General features: G+C 41.1%; 1 long non-coding RNA gene across 2 annotated transcripts in view; it reads left to right on the top strand.

Moving 5' to 3' along the window:
- The first annotated feature begins 7,327 nt into the window (after window positions 1–7,327).
- LOC116089184 overlaps window positions 7,328–7,950 on the top strand; it is a 1,621-nt gene continuing 998 nt past the window's right edge. Inside the window, exon 1 of one of the 2 annotated variants that reach the window (XR_004118204.1) lies at window positions 7,328–7,370. This is a non-coding gene — a long non-coding RNA (uncharacterized LOC116089184). Of the gene's footprint in view, window positions 7,371–7,497; window positions 7,785–7,950 lie in introns of those variants that run through there. The other variant, XR_004118205.1, reaches the window with a different exon arrangement.

The raw sequence follows: 7,950 nt of genomic DNA, 5'->3' as shown, positions 1-7,950 counted from the left end.
ACCCACCACCTTGGTCTAAATTTGGTTCATACTGTTACTCTCTCACATAAACCTAACTTTTTTTTGGTAACACCTACCATAGTCTATAATTACATATATATTCATGAGTTTGTGCATGCCTGCTGATCATCTTCATCAGCTTAAAAAGTTCCATGAGGTGAAGAATTTTACCATTCCCTTATCATTTCCTACACAGCATGAAGCTCATCCAAGGTAATCAGTGGGTGTTCAAGGGAAAAAAGAAACGGAAGGAGGGATGAGAAGGGTAAAATAACAAACTACACAGTGATGACTAACTCAGAGATCTACACCTCCCTAGTCTTGCTCCTTCTGTACACCCCAACTCTGTGGCCCATAAGGCACATGTAGCTGTATTCCCATAACCATATCAACAATAAAGTGAAGTTCATTGTCCTTCCTCCATCTAATGCCAGCTTTCTCCTTGTGCATCCTGTCCTTGCAGTGTGAAGCACCACCTACCAACACAGCATTCAGAACTCAGGAGTGACTTGTGTCCCTCTAACTTTAAGTGAACCAACCTTTGCCTCAACTAAGTCCCTTCCCAGGTACCCAGTCTCCAACCCATATCCTTGCCTTGTTTTTCTGCAGTTCCTGACAAACGTTTCACATGCTAGCAAAGTGTCCTTACAAAACACACTTCTGACCAGGTTCCTCTTGTGCTTAAAATCTTTCCAGAAGTGTGAGACCTAGTAGACGCCTCCCATTGTAGAGAATCAATCCATTTTGTCAAGTTTAACAAGTCAAGAAATAGGAATATAGACGTATTGAGAATTATAGAGGTAAATAGGAACTATTTTAAAATGGTAATTTCTAAATAATAAAATTGCAGACCAGGGCACATGAAAAAGGAAGATATTTAGTTTTTATTTTATAGCTTTAGGTACTGTTAAAATATTGATTATATTCTGTTGCATGTAGTTTTTCTACCCCGATTTAAGCCCTAGGCAGACCATGCTACCAGCCCCTACCCAGATTCCCTTGGATCCACAAACAGCAACAACAACAACAACAACAACAACACACACACACACACATCAGTTAATATTAAAATGCCTTTGCTAACTCAATGACTGGGCACTGCTAAACCTCCCCTCCCACCATAGGCATAATGGGATGGAGTGGCTATTAGCTATTCCAACTGAAAACACACATGGTTGGTTGGCTTTATCTCCTGCCACTACTACCTCTTTCTCCCCACCCCCACCCCATTCCTCTCAATTCTCCCTGCATCGTCTCCCAGGCAATTCTAAGTGTCCTGCCCCACCCTCAGTCATTGGTTGCTGGTATCTTTATTGATCAATCAAGAACCAATTGGGGAACAGTACCTTAACATCAGACCCACCCTCTATAATATTCTATAAATAATTTTAAATGAAGATTTTTAAAATTTTAAGCCTAATTTTATTAGGTTTCTAATGCTCTCTCTTTCTCTCTGACATGACACTTGGGTATTTGATTGCATTGTCCATATGCAAATTTTATTATTTACATTATATTGCAATATACACTATACATATAATACACAAAAATATCCTTTAGAATAGTTATGTGTAAGACATGCATAATGATAATGGATTTATACTCTGAAGCTGAGGTGTAATTAACTGGGAACTCATTGTTGTAGGAATGTTTGGTGACAGTTTGCAGCACAAAGCTATTGTGCTACACGCAATTGGCAGAGTGTCCCAGAAACAAGGTACTGTCACATTAACAAGGTTACGGGTACACAAGTACCACTTAGCATCAGTGCATAGCTGTAGGGAACTGAGGTTTTCCCCAGGCTGCCTTAACGTAACTGGATTAATTACAGCTCAGATGAAAAGGACAGGGAGTGTGGTCTCCATAGAAACCCAGTTGCAGTCTGGAGAGAAAAGTGCTAAGATTTTGGAGGACTTTAGAAGTACAGCTCTTTCTGATTTTCCAGAGCCTATCTCCTACCTCAAAGGTCTGGACTAGAAGTGGATTCACCTGCTTCAAACCAAGCAGAAATCTCAGGTGTGTCCTCCATTTCTGGGTTTTAGTTCATTCCAGATATAGTCAAGGTGACAACCAAGACTAGCCATCACATCTACCCTTTCAATCTGACCGCCTCACAGGCACTGTCAACCATCTGTTTGCGAACCTCTTTCCAATGCTCCTTATTTGTGTCAGTGCCAAGTTCTGGGTTAAATTGTTCTGGGAGTAACATTTGTGTCACTCCACAAAAACACCCTAAAATCTCTGTGCTCCATAAGTCTCATCCATGACAGCTTGGCAGGTGAACTCCCAGCCTTTTCCACCATCAGGCGATGGAACTGAGCTAAATCCAAAATGCAGCCACTTCTAATAACTTGGTTTTGGGAAAAGCCACTTGTCTTTCAAGCTGTGTAGGTCAAGGTATCCAATGAGTTTGACCCAACAAGCAACTTTCAGTTCAGATCATACTTCAGATCTTAAAGGAGCTCACATTATGGACCCTCTCTTGTTGCTGGGCCCCAGCTGTGTTAACTACCAGCTTAGAGTTTTCAGTCACACTACAGTCTTTGCCAGGTGTTCTAGGAGTGTTCTGGTGTTCTGAGGGACATGTTAGTGGTCCATCATCTTGCCCTTCAGTTTGTCTTCCAAGATATCAAGTTCATCTGCCAGGTCCTTCATTATGTATGCCATCAGTATCTTCAACCTGCAGCTATATGCCAGACAGGTCCATTGTGCACTTGGGTCCTTTTGATTCTGAGTTCACAATGGTGAGGGTTGGTACTGTTGGCATGGGCTGCACCATCTTTATTCTTCCCTTATAGCAATACATCCCAACTGCAACATCCCTTCTCTCCCCTCCTCTCAGTTTCCCCACACACGGTGCCATGATAAGGCAAGAGTCAGAGACACTTCCACTTCTACTGTGAGGAGTCCCACAAGAACACCAAGCTACCGGTTATAGCGTGATTGCTGGCTCTCAGTTGTGATAATGACCAGTAAAAACTGTAGTGTAATCAGAGAACTCTAAGCTGCTTATTTAGCGCAAATATTAAATAGGTACTTCTGAAATGGAAACTTCTAGTTCTTTGGAAAGTTAGTTATGCCAAATGGTGTTTTGCTGGGGGCACACAGGTGAAAGGATGTCTTCCTGAAGCAGACCCAGGTGAGAGGACGTTTGGCTATAGCAGAACACATGAAAGGATGCTTGAGGAAGATGTATAAATATGACCCCCACAGACAGTGGGAGATGAGCATTGAGCCTTGTTGATTTGCTCTGCCTTGCTATTTTTTGCTGAAGACACACATGTATCGGTTCAACTTACATAGCATTGCTGACCTCAACTTGTGATAATACCGCCATTGAGAGAAACTCACCCGAGAACTGCTCTCAAGGTTCCTGCAGCAGCTTGCTTCTTCTTTCTGTAGCCTCGCCTCAGGCTGGTTAGTGAATGTGGCAGTTACTTCAGGTTTGTGCCTGACATCTGCTTGCTGAAAGAACTGGCTGTAGCTGCTCGTTCATGCTTATTGTTTGCCTGCCTAGAGGACTGGGCTGTGGCTGCCCAATCATATTTGGTGTTTGCTAGGGGCCCGAACTGCTGACCAAGAAGATCAAGCTTGCCCCCAAAGAACTGTTGCTCCTGTAGGCATAAATATTTTGCAACCTACTTTTAATAAGGGTTCAGCCTCTCCTCTAGCCCACCACCCAGCAAAGGTAGTGGGAGAGAAATGTTATCGAGATATGAAGGAGGTGGACCTGTTCAGCAATAGCCTTCTGATAAGATTTTATTAGAAGACAAACAGGGCACAGAAGAGATGGCTCAGTGGGTTAAAAGTGTTTGCCATGAAGCCTGATGACCTACGTTCAAAACCTGAAACCCACATAACGGTTGAAAAAGAGAATCAATCCCACAAAATTGTCCTCTGACATCTACACATGTACCATGACATGCAGGAACCCCTCACACAACGACAATAAGTAAAAAATTTTTAAAGTGACAAGATGGGATACTATGCATAAAGAAACAAGCCATTGATCTAAACGTGTAATATCATTTTAAGTATATTTTTAAATGTAAGTTAATTTTGAACTTTTAAATGTACTACATTAAGAGTATTTTGAATTAAGGAGTGTGACAGGAGAAAGAGACTACTGGTGTGGAAGACTCAACCTGATTCCATGCTCTATGTTTTAAGAGGGCTCTAGGAAGTAGTGTAATCGTCCTAATTTTCAAGTCCCCCATGGATATCAAAACAAAACTCTATGTCTCCCAGATTCTTTCTAGAACATTCTCATTGCTGATTCATACAAAAAGAGAAAGAGGAGAGAGTGTTTTTAATTATTATTTTTTATTTATAATATATTTACAGCATTTCCTCCTCCCTTTTCTCCATCCAAATCCTCACATATATACCCCCTTACTCTCTTTCAACTCATGGTCTCTTCACTAATTATTGTTTTGCGTGTGTGTGTGTGTGTGTGTGTGTGTGTGTGTGTGTGTGGTGTTCCTAAATACATAAATAGAACCCGAACCCACTCAGTCTGTACCTGCTCAGTCTGTATACTGTTACTTGTATGTATTTGCTCTCAGGGCTGACCACTTGGTATTGGATAACCAATTGATGCGTCCCTCCCTAGGGAACACTATTTCTCCTGTTCTCCACATTCCTTAGCTGCCTGGAGTTCTCCGTGTAAGGCTGAGGCCTCATGGGTTCCTCGCACCACCTCCATCCACATTAGCATGCCTTTCAATGTTGTCCTTGCTCAACTCAGTTTTAGGCAGTCAGACTGATGAAACATTGTGGGTGTAACCTCTGACATTCTTAAGAGACACAACCTCACAGCAAACTCTCTGGTCCTCAGGCTCTTAAATCTTTCCAGTCCCTCTTCCGCTCAGCACCTGATCCCTGAGCCTCAGGTGGAGGAGTTGTTTTGTAGATGTGTCCGTTGGTTCCGGGCTCCACCTTTTGATTGGTTGTGGTTTTTCAGTTGCAAAAAGCAGTTTCCTTGATGAGAGGTATATATTCTAAATATATTCAAAGACAGTTAGGGGTTGTGCTGATTTAGGAAAGTAGGGTTAGGGTTAGGGTTAGGGTTAGGGTTAGGGTTAGGGTTAGGGTTAGGGTTAGGGTTAGGGTGGTAAGTTTTAAGAGGAGAAAGTCTGAATGATTGCTTGAATCTTCTGCTCTTCTCCAACTTATAGAACCTCAGGAGCTAATGTTTTAAAGAAGCCAGTAACCCAAATGTCATCTGTTCTGAGATAAGGACTTTGTTACCAATATACTGATAACATCTAGGTCGTCAGGTTGTCAGAGACTAATAACTGAGCATGCCAAGAGGGTAAGTTACTATTGAGTTTTTTATTTCTCCAAACAATGTCTAATTTATGAGTATATGTTCATCGATTTTATATATAACATATTCTAAAATATATGTAATCAGTCAACATGGATAAGTTAATTAGGGTTATATATGTATACATATATAATACATACGTGTATACATATATATATACATATATAAAATCAGTCATTATGAAGATGTTAATTAGGAGGGTTACACTTCTTCATATAATGGGAAAATCCACCTGAAATGTCTTAAAATAATAAAGCTATTTGTTGTCATCCGTGTCAAAAAGCTGAAGATACATACTTTCAGGGTTGATCCAGTTTTCAGCTCATTTTCTTCAAGGTTCAGCTTCTTTCTCTGCCTTCCTCTCCTGGCCTCAGCCTGCTCTTACCATCAGGTCAACCCTGCTCATAGTCCAGAAGCCCCTTAAAAACACAACAATCTAAGATTACAAAAAAAAAAGACATTCTTTATCTGCAAATCTCTTCTAAGAACAAAAAGAAACTTTCCCAGAGGTCCTTGGTGCACACTCACCACCTTATTGGTTAGAACTGTGTCATGTGTCTATGCTGGTGTCAGCCAATCATCGATGAGAGGGGTTGCCATTGCTCTAGCTTACACCTACCATTAGCTACTCTTTGCATTTCCTGGAAAGCATAAGTGGGAAAATAATACAATCAGGGTTCTGTTCGTTGCCAGGTTAGAAGACACTGTTTTTGATTTGAGTATCTGAGCAATGTCCTAAGAGGTATGGTAATAAAATACACTTGGATATTTTAAAAACTTGTAAATTTTATCAGTAGTTTTCAAATTTTCCAAGTCTTTTCATAATACCTAGTTCATCTTATATATCAAAAGACAAAACAGCTTTTGTGTGATTTTCAGATAAAAGGTGGTCTATCAACCTATCCACCTTTTTTTCATTCAGATAAGTGGTTTTGAGCACCTATGTAGTATACTCAAGACATAATCTACTGTGAAGAATTCAGTAATCACTAGGTTTGTACTATCAAGTACTATTATTAGAGAAATGTCGAGCTTTTAAAAGCAATGAAATTGTTTTCATTCTATTATGTAAAGGCGATTTTCAAATTAAATCCACACCAGAAAACCCACATAAATATTTCTAACCTAAATCCACAAGTAACTCACTGTTTATTTAAGAAAAAGTGAAGAAAAAGTGACTCATAATTTTGTTGTTGTTGTTGTTTTTTTGTTTTTCTAGACAGGGTTTCTCTGTGTAGCCCTGGCTGTCCTGGAACTCACTCTGTAGACCAGGCTGGCCTTGAACTCAGAAGAAATCTGCCTGCCTCTGCCTCCCAAGTGCTGGGATTAAAGGCATGTGCCACCACTACCCAGCATGATTCATAATTTTTAACTAGTGAAGATAATGTGAACAAGAAATTGTAGACTTATTCAAATAACCCCAACTGAAAAGAATCTCAAAAATACATAAGTGTATATAAGAGCTATAATATGAAAAAATAAAACAGTTGTAATATTGGCTATAAAAAGTATAAGACATCTGCACAGAAGTCCCTTCATCTAGTCCTTTCATATAGTAGTGAGTAAAAACTAGAGACAATCTGACGTTGTCCCACCAGAAGGTTCAAGGGGCAAGCCAAGAATTAGCCCCAAACTTAGTATTCTACGGGCTACAATAACTCATAATTTCCCCCTGAACTCTAAACCTGGAAGTTCATTCTTGTATTACTAACCTTACCACACGTGGCAAATAACCCACTGAATGAGGGCAGAGTTGAGGAACAAGGAAGATTAAAACAAATAAACAAAACAAAACAAAAAACCAGGAGGGAGGTGCTTGTAGTAGCCAGGACCTCTCTTCCTGTTTTGTTCTCCGTGGTTTTCATCCTAGGTCACTTCCTTTTGAGAATGAGAATATGTCTCTCCCTATTGATGTGTCAGAATGGCAGGTCAGAACATAACCACACTCTAGGCCCGAACAGTTCCACGTGTAATTGAGAAGGAGAGAGGGGGCAGTAGCGCAGAAAGAGGGGATGGGGAGAGAGATGGAGGAATGTTCCCCGTATGTATATATGGGTTCTGATGTAGTGGCTGCAGGTAAAGGTGGGAGGTGAGCCCAGTGGATTCTGGGAATATGGTGGCTGTTGCCCCGGCAACAGATCTCTGAGACCCGCCCATGCGTCGCCACAGGCTTTGGATGCCCTGATGCTAACCCTATAAAGTTCTGTAACCAAGAGGCAGAAAGATCGCAGTAGGCCCCACATGAAGATAAGTACTGGCCTGTTCCTAAGAGGGGGCTGAGCAGGTTTCAGTCTTTCTTATGCCTTCGGTAGAGGCCCTGGGGAAGGGACCGACTGAATAACCTACACAGCAGTCCTACATGCTATATAAGAAAAGTCTTGGCGGTCCTGAGCCTGTTCACCCAGACTCTAACTTGAGCACATGTGCAAAGCCAGGACACACCATTCTGAGAGAGGTGTGTCTGCTCCTGATATTATAGGCTGCTGGCATTTTAAATCTTAGGCCTCTGACCTTTTGGTAGCAATTTCCTATTCTTGGCTGCACAAATGAAGCTAAATCTTACATTTGACCCTATTTTTAAAATGCCCAGATGGAATGAATGGGTGGGTGGGTGGGTGGCT

Source organism: Mastomys coucha, unplaced genomic scaffold, assembly GCF_008632895.1.
Source record: "Mastomys coucha isolate ucsf_1 unplaced genomic scaffold, UCSF_Mcou_1 pScaffold14, whole genome shotgun sequence".
Lineage (NCBI taxonomy): Eukaryota > Metazoa > Chordata > Mammalia > Rodentia > Muridae > Mastomys > Mastomys coucha.
The sequence above is the reverse complement of the archived record's forward strand: the minus strand, read 5'-3'. Positions and strand labels throughout refer to the sequence as shown.